Consider the following 17,194-nt stretch of genomic DNA (forward strand, 5'->3'; position numbering starts at 1 on the left):
ACCTTCATCCAGTCATTCACAGTCCATGATTGCCTCTTCTTAGCCCATTGCAGTCTTGTTCTTTTCCGTTTAAGTGTCAATGATGGTTTCCTTTTAGCTTTCCTGTATGAAAATCCCATTTCCTTTCTTCTTCATTTGTCTTGTTGTACATGTTCTGTTTTCAAGACATATGGCCTTTAGTTGTTTGTCATGGCGTTTGCATGTCTTCCTCGGTCTACCAGTACGCGTCACTTTAACAACCTTGCCATTCTGTTTGTACATGGTCCAGATTTTTGATACTGCGGACTGTGAACAGCCCACATCTTTGGCAACCATACGTGTAACGTTACCTTCTTCAAGAAGTTTGATAATCCTCTCCTTGGTCTCAAGAGATATCTCTCTTGTTGGAGCCATGATTCTTGTGAATCCACTTGGTCCAGCAGCCCTCCAAGGTGAAATAACTGCACTTTTTTTTTACTGCTGACTAACGAGCAGACCTAATCTGAGGCAGGGGCCCAATTAAGGACAGGAAATTGACTGGGTGTGTCTGTATTTTCTACTCAAAATGGAATGATTCCATATTCTTTTCTTCAGAATGGAGTGATTCTATATTTATTTCCCTGCACTTGCTCTATACAAGGAACATTTACTGACCACCACATTGTTTTTTTATTCGTTTCTTTTAGTGTTTCTAAATGCCAAGGAGTTGCACTTTTGAATTAATTCATTATTTTTTCAAGCTTTTTACCTGAGTTTGTTCTACATAATAAAATGTCTGAGTGAGTGCTCATCCAAGTCTGGTGATTCCATACTTTTTGCTGGAGGTTGTATTTGTCGTGTATCATGTGTGAAAGCAGGCGTTAAATTCCCTGGTCACAGCACAAAGGGTGATGACATAAATATCAAGCCCGGCCGATCGTCAGTTCCTCTTTCTTTGCAGTAAGACTAAAAGTGGTAAATAGCAATTATCAACACAACAAACGAGAAAAAGCAAAATGAAACTGAAAACATAATGAAATTGAATTGCTACTGGATCGTAAAGCCGAGGAAGAAAGTTCATCGTCCATCTCCGGAAATGTGTGGTTTATTTTGTTGCCGATGCTGACGTAAAAAGACATAATGTACATGTTATAGAATCGCGCCAGCAGCCCTCCATGCTCAGAGAGCGCCGAGTCAACAACACGGAACAAGTCTGTGAAAGCGTCCAACATGCGTTATTCCCGGGGTATCTCCCCATGTCTGAAAGCCATGACACAATCAAATCCCGCCTCAATTTACACGGGAGTTTACCGGGATATGAGTCTGAAAGGGGCTATGGTTTCAAAGTAGTGTCACCACCAAGTTTCAACCCATTTTTTGATATTCATTTTTAGTGTTTGAAATTATGGTGTCAAAGTAGGTTCTGAAGCTGGGTTAAAAGTTTCTAAGTAGGTGTTCAAGCCAAAGTTAGGGGATTAAATTAGGGTGTTAAGCCTAGGTTGAGGAGTCCAGCCAGCTCCAGCTCTCCTCCTTTCCAATAATAAACTCCCTGAAGGCTGTATGTGCACAGATGCAGCAGGAGACAAGGCTGCGGCGGATATTGCCTTACCTCTGGAGACAGACGAGCCGCTAATGACAAATGGATGGTTGAAGTGGCTGGAAAAAGATCCATTTAGCGCCGCAGACATTCCCGCTTTCCTGGACGCGATACAAGAACGGCCTTACGCCAGCCCGACCGATGACTCCTAGGAATGTTGGAATTTGTCGGGTTTCTCACGAGTGAAAGCGGAGAGGAAAAAAACCCTTTTGGGCAAATGAGAACGTGGATGATTGGCATATGAAGAGACTTGGTCACGATCTTTTGGGTGACACCTGAGATATTAAAACTACACTGAAAACAGCAGAGTAACATGGTTAGCAGGTCTGAAGTAATGTCTTTCGCTGGCGGTGAATATAAAACAAATGTTAAAACTTGTAGTGGGTTTCACCCATTCAAAGTAAATGTTAGTTTTCAAAGTAGAATTTAGGAATTAAGTTTTCAAGCCTCAGATGGGGTTTCAAAGTGAGGTTTCAAAATGAGGATTATAGTTCCAAATTGTGACTTTAAGGCAGGTTTGAGGTCGATATGAGGGTTTCAAATTAAGCTTTCAAAACTGAATTAGGATTTTCAAACATGGGTTAGGTTTTTAAACACACTGTAGGGTTTTAAGATAGGGTTAAGGTTTAAAAATAGAATTTGAGACTTGTATATCGATTTTCAAAGTAGGGCTTTGAACTAGAATTAGGGTTGAAAATTATGATTTTAAGCAGTGTTGTTTTTGGCAGCCATTTTAATTGTCATCTTAGTCGTCTTAGTAGACGAAAATACTTACAGTGGGGCAAATAAGTAGTCAACCACTAATTGTGCATGTTCTCAAACTTGAAAAGATAAGAGAGGCCTTTAATTGTCAACATGGGTAAACCTCAACCATGAGGGACGGAATGTGGAAAAAAAACAGAAAATCCCATTGTTTGATTTTCAAAGAATTTATTTCCAACTTAGAGTGGAAAATAAGTATTTGGTCACCTACAAACAAGCAATTTTTCTGGCTGTCAAAGAGGTCTAACTTCTTGTAACGAGGTCTAACGAGATCTAACGAGGCTCCACTCGTTACCTGTATTAATGGCACCTGTTGTAACTCATCATAGGTATAAAAGACACCTGTCCACAACCTCAGTTAGTCACACTCCAAACTCCCCTATGGCCAAGACCAAAGAGCTGTCGAAGGACATCAGAGACAAAATTGTAGACCTGCACGAGAATGGGAAGACTGAATCTGCAATAGGTAAAACGCTTGGTGTAAAGCGCCGACTCCAAGCTAAAGCCCCATCCAGCCCCAAATCCTCACACTCCAAGACGCCACTACGCCACCGACTCCAGGATAAGGCCCCATCCAGCACCAAATCCTCACACTCCAAGACACCACCACTCCGCCGACTCAGTCAGGCTAAGGCCTCATCAAGGCCTAAATCCCCACAGTCCCGGAAGCCACCCCGCCGACGACTTAGTTTGGATGGAATAATGAGTCAACCTGGTCTGGACCCCATGGATCTAAATAGCAAGGTTAACCAGTCTCTTGATCTCCTCAAGTTCATGTCTTCGCTTCCACCCTGTACCTGTCACACCCGACAGGTGCCAGGGGAAGATGGCAACAAACCAACCAGCCTCCCCTGGAATTCTCTCGGGGCAAAGCCAAAGCACTACAACTCTGGAACTACACGGTATTATCCTTCTATGGAGGAAGCCATGTTTGCGACACCAATATGATATGCACCGGGTCCAGGCTGTGACAACATTACAAAGACTGTTCTGTCCCAGCAAAAGCCGAGGCCCTATGGAGTACAGGCTGTATGCTCAACAATCCCAGTGGTGATAAACAACACAAAAACGGCTAGATTGGTGAGAAATAAAAAACGTTCAATCAACTCTGCCAACCTGTTAAGCATAGTATGTCATTCCCAAAACTCACCAGTGAATCCAGTCTGGCATCTCCAATTGGCTCTGCTAAATATAAGATCTTTAGCTGGCAAATCTTTCTTAATTAATGATTTTATCAGCAAACATAACCTTGACATGATGTTCCTAACAGAAACTTGGTTAGAAAAAGATAAGAGCTCGACAGTTCTGATTGAGGCAACCCCCACAAACTTCAATTTCTTTAGTGCGCCAAGAACCCATAAGAAAGGAGGTGGGGTTGCCAGTCTGATCAGGGACAGTTTCCAATGCACAAATATTTCATGTGGTCAGTTTGATTCCTTTGAATATATTGTCATTCAGCTAAAAATCCCTTGCAGAGCTGCCTTGGTAACACTTTACAGACCACCAAAGTATAACACAATGTTTTTTGATGAGTTTACCAAAATGCTGTCTTCTGTCTGCATGGACTTTGCTTGTGTTGTTCTAGTGGGTGACTTTAACATTCATGTTGATAATCCTGAAGAAGGATGTGCTATAGAGCTTTTAAATATTTTGGATACATTTGGTTTATCTCAGCATGTCACAGTTCCAACACATAACAGAGGGCACATACTGGATTTAATAATATCCAAAGGTCTTAACATCTCTGAGGTCACAGTGAATGATGTTGCTCTGTCTGATCATTACTGCATTATGTTAAAAATGACCACCCCTGTCCATCCTCTGAAAAGGGAAACAGAGGTGATTAGGAAGCGTTACATAAGTGATAACACTTGTGCGTTATTCACACAGGCCTATGCCTCACCATTAACCCCTACAATAGCTCCAGTGGAAGAACTTGTAAATAGTTTCAGTTCCAGTGTGATGGCTGTAATTGACACTATTGCCCCGATTAAGACAAAATCTTTGTCAAGAAAGAAGAGGTCACCCTGGAGAAATGCCATACTAGCTATAAAACAAAAGCAAGTTTGTAGACGAGCAGAACGCAGATGGCGAAAAAACAAACTCCTAGTTTTTTATATCTACAAAGACAGTCTTCGCAAATACAACCAGGAACTGAAAAATGCTAGACAGTCATATTTTTCAGAGATCATTAGTAGAAACACTAACAATACCCGCACACTATTTTCTGTTGTTGACAAACTGACAAACCCACAAGCATCAATACCTCAGGAATTGGCATCTGAGGTGTCCTGTAATAATTTCGCAGCATTCTTTACACACAAAGTACTAAAGATTAGACAGACTGTGTGCAACTCCAGATTAACACTAGAAGTCCCAGAGAATTCTGCTACTCCTAACAGTCCCAAGCAATGGCCAATTTGGCCTCTCCTCCAAAAAAACCCAGAGGTGGCCTAAATGACCCAAGTGCTTTTGAATTAGCAAGTCGTTGTCGGACAGACAACAGCCGTTCATATGGAAATACAACCACTTGTGTTGGTATGCGGCCCAAATGGAGGGGAACACATAACAGTAGTACTATTCATGTAATATTATGTGTCAGTTCAAGTCAAGCTACATTTATGGGGTTTTGCACATTTTAATAATGTGTATTGTTTTACGATTTTACTGTCGGAAAAAATATCTCTGACAGTGTATTTGTGGGGCCTTTATATGCTAGCAATATTTGTTATAACAGTATATTTGTGATGCCTGCAGAAAATAGAACATTGAATCAGTATCAAATGTAAAACTGAAATAAGAGTCTGACAAAGTTATTTTTTGTCTTTTCTTCCTGGTATTTATTGATGCACAAGATTCAAACAAGAGTAATCATAGCAAATCAAAACTATCAAGTCAAAACGATGAAATACTATAGAAAACACACATAAATGTACCTCTAATACACCCTCTATCCTCTTTACTGGATTTGTTGAAAGGTTGTCAAGAATTTTTTGTTTTCCTGGGACTACTTGGTATACAATGAGGAGCAATTATTTGCACTCCTTGTGATTTTGCAAGTTCACCCACTTTGAAAAGAGGTGGAGGTCTGAAATTTCAATCATAGATGCATTTCCACTGATAGAGACAATCTAAAAAAATCCAGAAATCACATTGTATGATTTTTAAAATTTATTTGCTATATATTTTTATCTACTGGGGTTCAGTTCATGTATTTGTGCACCTGAGAATCAGCAATAATTATGACACAAGCAAAGCAAACAAAACAAACACTGGTAACTAACGGAAGGGTCCACAACACATGCACATAGATGTGGAGCACTAGTTCAGTTTAATTTAATTTGGTTTCAAATTCAATATAATATTTACACCATTGTATGAAACCTGAATGATGGCTTGTTTCTGAACCAAGAGTGGTATTTACTAATCTTGCATATTTTTTCCCCAGCAATTTCATGTGTGGTGCTCTTCATTTCACCACTGTGTCTTGGTGTGCTTAGTTGTATTATTTCTAAATATATATACACATAAATGTATATCCACAGCAAATTGTTAATTGATCTTTTTGAAATTGTTTTTTTTTTTTAACATGTAGAGGGTATTCAAACAAATACATCCGAATGAATTAGAATTATTAAAATACTGTCATTAAAATATTCTCAGAAGTTTAGCAGTTTAGTGTCAAGTAAGAAAAAAGTGTCTGAGTAAGTCAGGCTACTTTAGCTGAGGCGGGGGTTGGGCGAAAAAGGCTCAAGTCAGGCTACTTTAGCTGAGGAGGAGGTTGGGCGAAACCTTGCTGAGTGATGCTGCTTTCTCTTTCGCCCAACCCCCTCCTCAGCTAAAGTAGCCTGACTAGTAGACACTTATTTGTTACTTGCCTACTGTAGGTTGATAAATTTGTAGGTAGATTTGTGTATGTCTTAGTCAATCCAAAAAAAAAGGTTCCGTCAATCAAAGTATATATTTTCATTCGAAGAGCACCACACATGAAATATATATTATATATACGGTATATATGTATGTGTGTGTGTATTGATATATATATATATATATATATATATATATATATATATATATATTTTTTTTTTTTTTTAATGCAATTGCTATGTTATGACAAAATAAACACCTGATCATTTTACCACCTAAGGAAAGGATCGGCATACATATTGTTCCTTTGTTTTTTGGTGAGACTTATTAATTAGGATTCAAAATAAATAATTGAGGAGGGCGTAGGGACCAGCCCTGAGCAGTTGCTTTTGAACACACTGAAACAATGACTGAATGTTGAATTATCAGTCCTATTTATGAAGATGGTATGTCCTGTATCAGAATTTAAACAAATACATATAAAAACAAATTTCCCATTTATTTTCAATGGCAAGTAATCAAAGTCCCTGTGATTTTTTTACCATTTATCATGACAGCCCAATGAGATTGTATACCACTAACTCTCATATAGGTGAATTTAAAAAAAAAAAAAAAAGTAAAAAATCTGACCTACGTTTTTGGGGGGAGGAATGAAAAAATCAATTCAATCAGTTAACATAAACATCTTTGATGTGAAATGTTTTCTATTGTATATTTGTAATAACGTGTAGAACATGAAAAGTAACATGAGTTACTGATTAACAAATTACTCTTACAATGAGGTAACTGAGTTACTTCTCCCAAAAAGTAATTTAGTTAGTAACTTGTAACTAATTACTTTTTTAAGTAAGATCGACAACACTGTGCAGTATATATTCCCCTCATAATAATTAGGACTATTAGGATATTCAGTCATTGTTTCAGTGTGTCAAAGAAACTGTTCAGGGCCGCTCCCTTCCACCTTCTCATGACACAAATTCTGTTTCTGTTTTTCTCAAAGGTTTTCTACACGTTTTCTCGTACTAACTTCAGACAAAATGGCCACAATTCATGCTCCATTAGATCCAGTCATTCTAAACTATATACATGATCTCGCTTTAAACTCAAATTGCAGTTCTAAAACGTTTTTTTTTGCAAAAACAATGTACACATTTGGGCCATTTTTTTCTGTTTTTCTGTGTGGAGTATAGGAGAATTAAGTTAAAAGTTTGTAAAAAGCGTAAAACTCCATAAATAAATCTAAATTAATAAATGTAGCTTGAGTTGAACTGACAAAAACTATCACATTAAGTGTGCAACCGTGGTGTGTTCTCCTCCGTTTGGGCCGCATTCTAACACAATGTATGTCTAGTGGTTGCATTTACATATGAATGGTTGCTGTCTGTCGGACAACGACTTGCTAATTCAAAAGCACTTGGGTCATTTGGGCCACCTCTGGGTTTTTTAGGAAGAGAGGCCAAATCGGCCATTGCTTGGGAATATTAGGAATATTTGTCTTGAGGAAGGGCCGAGTCGGCCTCTGCTGGGTTTTCTAGTGTTAACAAATGTTACACTAAATGCCTCCCAAAATGTCCCCCACGTCAATCTTAGACAGTTTAGCCTCTTGGACTATGCCACTTTAACAGAAATTGTGTCGAAATTAAAGCCCACAACATGCTGCCTTGACATCCTTCCTTCAAACTTTTTCTAAACTGTTTTTCATTGCATAGCCCCAGACATACTTCAGATAATAATTACTTCTCTCCAAACAGGAGCGTTTCCTCAGACTTTAAAAACTGCAGTAATAAAACCTCTCCTAAAAAAACCTAATCTGGATGCCTCAACCATTAGTAATTACAGGCCAATATCAAATCTGACATTCCTGGGGAAAATTATCGAAAGGGTTGTGTTCGAACAGATCCAGAATTATATGATGCAAAATAATCTTTTTAACTCATTTCAGTCTGGATTTCGACCACAACACAGCACCGAGACTGTGCTTATCAAAGTCCTAAATGATATTCGTCGGAATACCGATGCAGGCAAATCATCTGTTCTGCTACTATTGGATCTCAGCGCCGCATTTGACACGGTTGATCACAACATACTACTCAGCAGATTGGAACAGTGGGTAGGGCTTACTGACACTATTCTTCAGTGGTTCACATCCTATCTACATGATAGGGATTTCTTTGTGTCAATCGGAAACCATCAGTCAGAACGAACCAAATTCACGTGTGGAGTCCCTCAAGGGTCAATTCTTGGACCACTCTTATTTAACATCTATATGCTTCCGTTAGCTCAGATAATGGAACAGTATGACATCTCCTATCACGCCTATGCAGATGACACACAACTGTACATTTCTGTGTCCCCACATGATTATAGTCCCTTAGTCACCCTGAGCAAATGCATTCATCAAATCAATGAATGGATGTGCCAGAATTTTCTCCAGTTAAATGTGCAGAAGACAGAGGTGATCATTTTTGGGCCAAAAAAGGAAAGGTCAAAGATAAGCAGCCAACTTAGCACAATGTCACTTACAGCTACAAATCAAGTCAGAAACCTTGGCGTAATTATTGACTCAGACCTAAAAATTGATAGCCATTTAAAGTCCGTCACTAAATCCGCTTATTACCACCTAAAAAAATATAACCAGAATTAAGGGGCTTCTGACTCAACAAGACATGGAAAAACTTATGCATGCATTCATTTTCAGCAGATTGGACTGTTGCAACGGTATATTTACAGGTCTTGATAAAAAATCAGTCAGGAAGTTGCAGCTGGTACAGAATGCTGCAGCCAGAGTCCTCACAAATACAAGGAAGCTGGACCACATTACACCAGTTTTGAAATCGCTACACTGGCTTCCAGTAAGTCAAAGGATAGACTATAAAATACTACTGCTCGTCTACAAAACACTTAATGGCCTTGGACCAAAATACATGCTTGACTTGTTAGATTCCTATGAGACATCTAGACCCCTAAGGTCGTCTGGAACCGGTCTTCTGCATGTTCCAAGAACAAGAACCAAGCAGGGTGAGGCAGCATTTAGTTATTATGCTCCTCACCTCTGGAACAAGTTACCCGAACGTCTGAAGTATGCTCAAACTGTTAGCTCTTTTAAATCAGGGCTAAAAACGCTTCTGTTTAGCACTGCATATCAATAACTGTCTATATATTTCAATCTACCTGCTTTCTATTCCTCTTGTTTTTATCTCCATTGCTGATTTCAATTATTATTATTTGTAGTAGTTTTTATTTTATTTTTATTTTATTTATTAATTTTTATTCTGTGATTAAATGCGATCTTTTGTCTTCGTTTCTACGTTGTGTTGATTTAAATGTGATTTTTATGATCTTCATGTGATGTAAAGCACTTCGAATTGCCTTGTGTTGAATTGTGCTATATAAATAAATTTGCCTTGCCTTGCCTTGCCTTGCCTAAAGAAATCAACTGTGGGAGCAATTATTAGAAAATGGGAGACATACAAGACCACTGATAATCACGATCTGGGGCTCCATGCAAGATCTCACCCCGTGGTGTCAAAACGATAACAAGAACGGTGAGCAAAAATCCCAGAACCACAAGGTGGGACCTAGTGAATAACCTACAGAGAGCTGGGACCACAGTAACAAAGGCTACTATCAGTAACACAATGCGCCGCCAGGAACTCAAATCCTTCACTGCCAGACCCCTCCTGAAGACACACATCCAGGTCCATCTGCGGTTCGCTAGAGAGGCATTTGGATGATCCAGAAGCGGACTGGGAGAATGTGTTATGGTCAGATTAAACCAAAATAGAACTTTTTGGTAGAAACACAGGTTATCGTGTTTGGAGGAGAAAGAATATTGAATTGCATCCGAAGAACGCCATACCCACTGTGAAGCATGGGGTGGAAACATCATGCTTTGGGGCTGTTTTTTGCAAAGGGACCAGGACGAATGACCTGTGTAAAGGAAAGAATGAATGGGGCCATGTATCGTGAGATTTTAAGTGGAAATCTCTTTCCATCAGCAAGGGCATTGAAGAGGAGATGTGGCTGGGTCTTTCAGCATGACAATGATCCCAAACACACAGCCAGGGCAACAAAGGAGGGGCTTTGTAAGAAGCATTTCAAGGTCCTGGAGTGGCCTAGCCAGTCTCCAGATCTCAACCCCATAGAAAATCTGTGGAAGGAGTTGAAAGTCTGTGCTGCCCAATGACAGCGCCAGAACATCACTGCTCTAGAGGAGATCTGCATGGAGGAATGGGCCAAAATACCAGCAACAGTGTGTGAAAAGCTTGTGAAGAGCTACAGAAAACGTTTGGCCTCCGTTATTGCCAGCAAAGGGTACCTAACAAAGAATTGAAATGAACTTTTGGTATTGACCAAATACTTATTTTCCACCATGATTTGCAAATAAATTCTTTAAAAATCAAACAATGTGATTGTCTGTTCTTTTTTTCCCCACATTCTGTCTCCCATGGTTGAGGTTTACCCATGTTGACAATTAAAGGCCTCTCTAATATTTTCAAATGGGAGAACTTGCACAATTAGTGGTTGACTAAATACTTATTTGCCCCACTGTATTAGTCTTAGTCATATCAAATACATAGATGGGGAAAGTCCTTTTTGTGTTTTTTGATCCGCATCAGAGTGCAGTCGGTACATGCAGTGGAATCCATGGGTTAGGGCTTCAATGATATGGTGATGGTAGACAAATGTTAAATCGATGGGTTTTTTGCCTTGCCATCCCAAGAGTACCCGAAGTTTGAAAAGCGAAAGTCGTTCTTTGCATTCTGTCCCACAGCTAATGATGGTAAGATGAGCCCGCAAGGCAATCCTTCCTTGTCACTCGCATCGTAAACTCAGCATCTTTCAAGCGTTAGCGAGGCGCTAACCTCATCGCCCGCTGCGTGCCATATTCACAACACACAAGATCTTACCCGGTCAGGCACGAAATATGTAATGAAGAACATTTGTTATTGTCAGCTTCTGCCCGGGAAATCATCATCTTTGTTTTTCTTTTTTTTTTTTTTTTTTCATTACACAACTCACACATGATCATTTGTGGCCATAGTATGACTACTGTCCACAGTTTATTAAGAGGCTGTGATGGGACTATGCTGGTGAATCAGCGCTATCACTCCTTTTGGAATGAAGTTTGGTTTGTTAGGTTTTTTTTTAAGGGTAATGTATTTTTATTTTTTGATGAAAATGCATTTGTGTTTCCACTGAACATAAGTACTTTTCTTTTGGAAAGCAATAGACAACACCTTCTATAAATAACCGTCATGTGAAATCTGGTTGCACCAACTATTTAAGTATGGAACTCACGCATTTCTTAGACCAATAATAATGGTGGAAATAATGTTAAACCCTAACCGCTCACAAGCACAGGCAAGCAAAAATTATATCGAAAAATATACACACACTTTTTGCAGTTTCTATAGTTTAGTTTATAGTAGCTGTTTAATATGTCGCTGTTGTATTTGTATGTCTGACACTCAGACAAAGCCTGCTTCACTTCCTGGCTCCAATAAAGCTTGTTTCTCCTATAGCCACATTGCATAGCCAATGCTTTTGTTATAAAGAAAGCATGACAAAAGCATACAAAATATGATGTATAATGTATATGTGTTTTTATGCATGAATAAAATTCTCTCACCGTAACAACCAACCCACCACCCGCTGGAGCTCAATTTTGTCACCTGTGCACCCCATAGTCATAATCCAACTGCTACCATGGGCAAGACCAGAGTGCTTTCGAAAGACACCAGAATTTTTTTTTTTTTTTGAGCTCCACAAAGCTGGATTAGGCAAGGCAAGGCAAATTTATTTATATAGCACAATTCAACACAAGGCAATTCAAAGTGCTTTACATCACATGAAGATCATAAAAATCACATTTAAATTAATACAACGTAAAAACCAAGACAAAAGATCGCATTTAATCACAAATAGAATAAAAATAAATAAATAAAAATAAAACAAAAATATAACAAAAACTACTACTACTAATAATAATTGAAATCAGCAATGGAGATAAGCACAAGAGGAATAGAAAGCAGGTAGATTGAAATATATAGCCAGTTATGGATATGCAGTGCTAAACGAAAGCGTTTTTAGCCCTGATTTAAAAGAGCTAACAGTTTGAGCATACTTCAAACGTTCAGGTAACTTGTTCCAGAGGTGAGGAGCATAATAACTAAATGCTGCCTCACCCTGCTTGGTTCTTGTTCTTGGAATATGCAGAAGACCCGTTCCAGACGACCTTAGGGGTCTAGATGTCTCATAGGAATCTAACAAGTCAAGCATGTATTTTGGTCCAAGGCCATTAAGTGTTTTGTAGACGAGCAGTAGTATTTTATAGTCTATCCTTTGACTCACTGGAAGCCAGTGTAACGATTTCAAAACCGGTGTAATGTGGTCCAGCTTCCTTGTATTTGTGAAGACTCTGGCTGCAGCATTCTGTACTAGCTGCAGCTTCCTGACTGATTTTTTATCAAGACCCGTAAATATACCGTTGCAATAGTCCAATCTGCTGAAAATGAATGCATGCATAAGTTTTTCCATGTCTTGTTGAGTCAGAAGCACCTTAATTCTGGTTATATTTTTCAGGTGGTAATAAGCGGATTTAGTGACGGACTTTAGATGGCTATCAAATTTTAGGTCTGAGTCAATAATTACGCCAAGGTTTCTGACTTGATTTGTAGCTGTAAGTGACATTGTGCTAAGTTGCCTGCTTATCTTTGACCTTTCCTTTTTTGGCCCTTGGTCCTTTTTTGGATTAGGCTATGTTACAATTGGAAAGCAGCTTGGTGAGAATAAATCAACAGTTTCAGCAATTGTTAGAAAATGGATAAGTCTTAACATGACTGATAATCTACCTCGGACTGGGTTTCATGTAAAATCTCCCTCGTGGGGATCACCCTACCTCGGACTGGGGCTCCATGTAAAATCTCTCCTCGTGGGGCATCACCCACGATGAGGGCTCAGCCTAGAACTACACGGCAGGAACTGGTCAATGGCCTGAAGAGAGCTGGATGCACAGTTTCAAAGGCTACTGTCAGTATAACACTATGGTGCAATGGTTTGAAATCATGCATTGCTTAGAAGGTTCCCCTGTTCAAGCCAGTAACTGTGAAGGCCCGTCTGAAGTTTGCCAGGGACCATTTGAATGATGCAGAGGGGTCATAGGAGAAAGTCATGTGGTCAGATGAGACCAAAGTAGAACTTTTTGGTGCAAACTATACTCATTGTGTGTGGAGGAAAAAGAATGAGTAGAATCCCAAGAACACCATCCCCACTGTGAAGTATGGGGGTGGAAATCTTATGCTTTGCTTTTCGGCAAAGGGGACAAGACGAATGTACTTAATAAAGCAGAGGATGAATGGTGAAATATATCGTTAGACCAGATTAGTGTAGCCTGGTTTTATTTCTTAAGGGTTATTAATGTTTTCGGATTTTATGTTTTATTGTTTTATTTGCTGTCTGACTTTTATCGCGATGCGTTGTTTTGTTTATTTTTATTTTTAATGTCATTGTATAATACTTTCCTGCCTTTTATTTACCACGAGACATGTTGGTCTTTGTTGTATTGTAAAGCACTTTGGGGACCTTTTGGGTTTTGTAAAGGGCTAAATAAATAAATTTGATTTGATTTTTGGATGGAGCTGAAACATTGTGTTTCTTCAAAGACAGCCCCGAAACCTGACAGATCTAGAGAGGATTTGTGTATAGGAATGGGCCAAAATCTCAGTTTCCATATGTAAAAACCTGGTGAACAACTACAGAGAGCGTCTGACCTCTGTAATTGCAACAAAGGATTCTGCACTAAATATTAATCACTGATTTTCTCAGGGGTACAAATACTTATGAACCCCAGTAAATTACAAATAAATTATTGAAAAATCATACAACGTGAGTTCTGGATTTTTTTTATTTTTTATTTAGTATTTCTCAATACGTGGAAATGCATCTATGACTGAAATTTCAGACGTCCACCTATTTTTCTAAGTGGGTGAACTTGCAAAATCACAAGGGGTGCAAATACTTCTGCTCCTCACTGTATCTAAATTATTAAATGAAGGGAAATGAAATAAATTTGCTTAATCACTGCTACACACGCGACTGAAGTTGCTTTCCACTGATGTCCCGCGTCACACTGAGTACAGTGCATTTGAGGCCCTGCATGAGTTTTAATCAAGTTCATTAGTTTAATGAAGTGATCAGTATCCAAATAAAGTAGTATTTAAATGCATACATGTGCATTAGCTGTGGTTTAGTGAATTACGTTTATAACACAACTACTTCCTGCGGCTTCACACCCGCTCTTCCAGTCTCTGTTTAATCCGGCTGGGAGCAACTTCGCTCGTCTTCGTTGCTGCTCAAACTCGACCCACCTGCCCTTCCGACTCGCCTTGATTCCACTTGTTGCACAAGAAAACACAGAGTCTTATTTTAGGGAGTAGCAGAGATTGTAATAGCCTTGTAAAGCGCTTTACTAGTTTCAGCGAGAACGGAATAGTTTTTTGTTGTTGTTGTGAGCTAGTTTAAAACAAACTTACATCGTACATACAGGGGCAGCATGGCTGCAGGAGCGGCGCAACTCAGTGGTAGATTAGTCGTTCCCCAACCCAGAGGCTGTGAGTTTGCCCTGAAGAACTCGTCTGTCCTTGAGCAAGATACTGAACCCCTCATTGCTCCTGGTGCTGCGTCACTAGTAGGTAGAGGGTTATTTAGGTGTGAAAGGGTTAAATTGCTACTGAATCTTAGGCACCGTTTACAGGATGATTCTTCGAGAAGACGAAAAATTTCATGTTTGCATCTATATGGTTCTGTCTCCATTCGAACAACGTTGCAATTCCGCATCAAAACGATGTAGTATTCATGCCAGGCCCTAAGGGGCAGTGCAGATTTACAAGGCGACAGCGAATGATGCACTTTGACTCCAACAACCTCCTCAGCCTGGAAGACAACATGCCCGCCCACTCCAAGTGATGGCATTTTTCTTTTGCTCCAAAAGGCACAAAAAATGGAAACATTCAACATATTTATATTAAAAATATTATAAAAATAGTAAATTAAAGCCAACGTTCCGCCATATTTGCTGTTTTTAATGTTTAGTAGCACCGCTGCGCACGCCTACTGTGACGTGTACGAGTGCCCCCGCAATCGAATCCCTCCACTTTGGAGTCAGGATTCGAAGGTTTGCGTCTTTGCCTCCCGTCTTCGCCGACACCATATGAACGCGAGGCACTCCACAACACAGTCATTGCGCCTTGGTGTCACAGAGTCTGCATGTAAACTGGCCCATAGTGTCAAACAGCTTTGAGTGCCTAAAAAGGTTGTAAACAACGGGTTTGGAAAGAAGGGCATGCAGGCGGAAATTGCGACCATGCTGGGCCATTGTGGACAGTTTTTATTCAAACAAAAATAAAAACAACAAGCGAAAAACAAAACAAACCTTCCATCTTGTGGGATCATGGCCATGCAATGGAATGTCTCTCATGTTCTTGCCTTTTTTTTCTCTCTTCAGTCTCGCTGCACCTTTCCCTTTTTTTATATAATGGGGAGAGCGCCTTGATGACAACAGCCTCATCAGGTGCAATTGCCTGCAGATGGGGTGGTCGCCTCCCAGGGGTGTTGCCGTCTGTGTTGCTGAACCACTGTGGCAAGCCATGTGGCACTCGGACGCCACAAGGTGGAAAGGCGCTAAACAAGTGTGACACCATTTATCATCAAGATCTCATTTAGCTTAGCAATTGAAGGTGTGAGACCCACTTTACGAGTGTCCCAAACTTTCAAGAAAGTGCATTTATCAAGTTTTCATCGGCCGTGACACGTGTGTCTTCGTCCACCGAACAGAATGTTATGCTGATGACAGCACCTTCGCTGTAGGACGTGTTCAGAGTTTGCCACAAAATGCTCAAATAAAATAACATAATGAAATAAAATACTCTAAAAATACTAATTAAAAACAAAAGAAACAAAAAATAAATTATATGCATGTGTATTTTTCGACCTTTCGGTTTTGTTTCCAATATTCGGTTTCGGCCAAGAATTTTTTCTTTCGGTACATCCCTAGTCTTTCTCACTTTATGAAACAATATTCTAGGATGCACATGATTAAGATCTTGTCTAGCTCTTAAAAAAAGTGGTCTGTTTTCGTAATACCCCAAGATGCCCTCCCAAATTCTACTCTTACTGATGCCATGTTTGAGAAGAAGCAACTACTATTAGACATTAGCAAATTGAACAGCAACATGCTGCTGGTTCCTGCTTGTGCGGTTAGGTAAACCAGGGTGGTAAACTTCACAAGATTATGTACAGAAAGGTACAAATCATTTTTTGCTGGAATAGATCTCCTCATAATTCGAAGGACTCACTGTAATGGACTCACTACTAAGATACAATATCACTATACCAACATCAAGGTCCTAGTTGCTGATTTACATTGCTACGATAAACAGCGAAAAACATATAACGTGAAGATTTCAAACCTTCTTCCCTGTATCTTCCTCACCACATCAACAAACTCCTGCAACAGCTCTTATTAATTCATCCCGGACAGAAGGTGGAACAAAAAGGCCATAAATTACAGAGGAAAATACCCCACCATCCCATCCCCCTTTCCTCCATCTCATTTGGATGTACAGATAGCAGAGATGGGGGCGCAGTTTGACACCACTCATTTACAACTGTGAGACTGGAATACATTACCTTGCCAGAACATCATCATAATGGAGGAGCATCCATCTCTCTCTCTCACACACTCTCACACGCGGTGCAGTAATAAAGCTTATCTGCGGGTGACAGTGCGTCTGACTGGGCCTAGCCAAGTATCCAGCGGCTCTGCTTAACAGCACATAAATATGCACTTGTGCCTGTGCCGGACGACGTTTTAATAAGGTAAAGCTGACGGCTCTGCACACAAACACCTGCTTGTTCACAAAAATACACGTGTGAGCTATGAGGAATGTTATGTTTTTTTTAAAGAAAAATATTTAAATCCCTCAGCTGTCATTACACAACCTTCCAAAT

This window comes from Corythoichthys intestinalis, chromosome 21 (genome assembly GCF_030265065.1).
Source record: "Corythoichthys intestinalis isolate RoL2023-P3 chromosome 21, ASM3026506v1, whole genome shotgun sequence".
Classification (NCBI taxonomy): Eukaryota; Metazoa; Chordata; class Actinopteri; order Syngnathiformes; family Syngnathidae; genus Corythoichthys; species Corythoichthys intestinalis.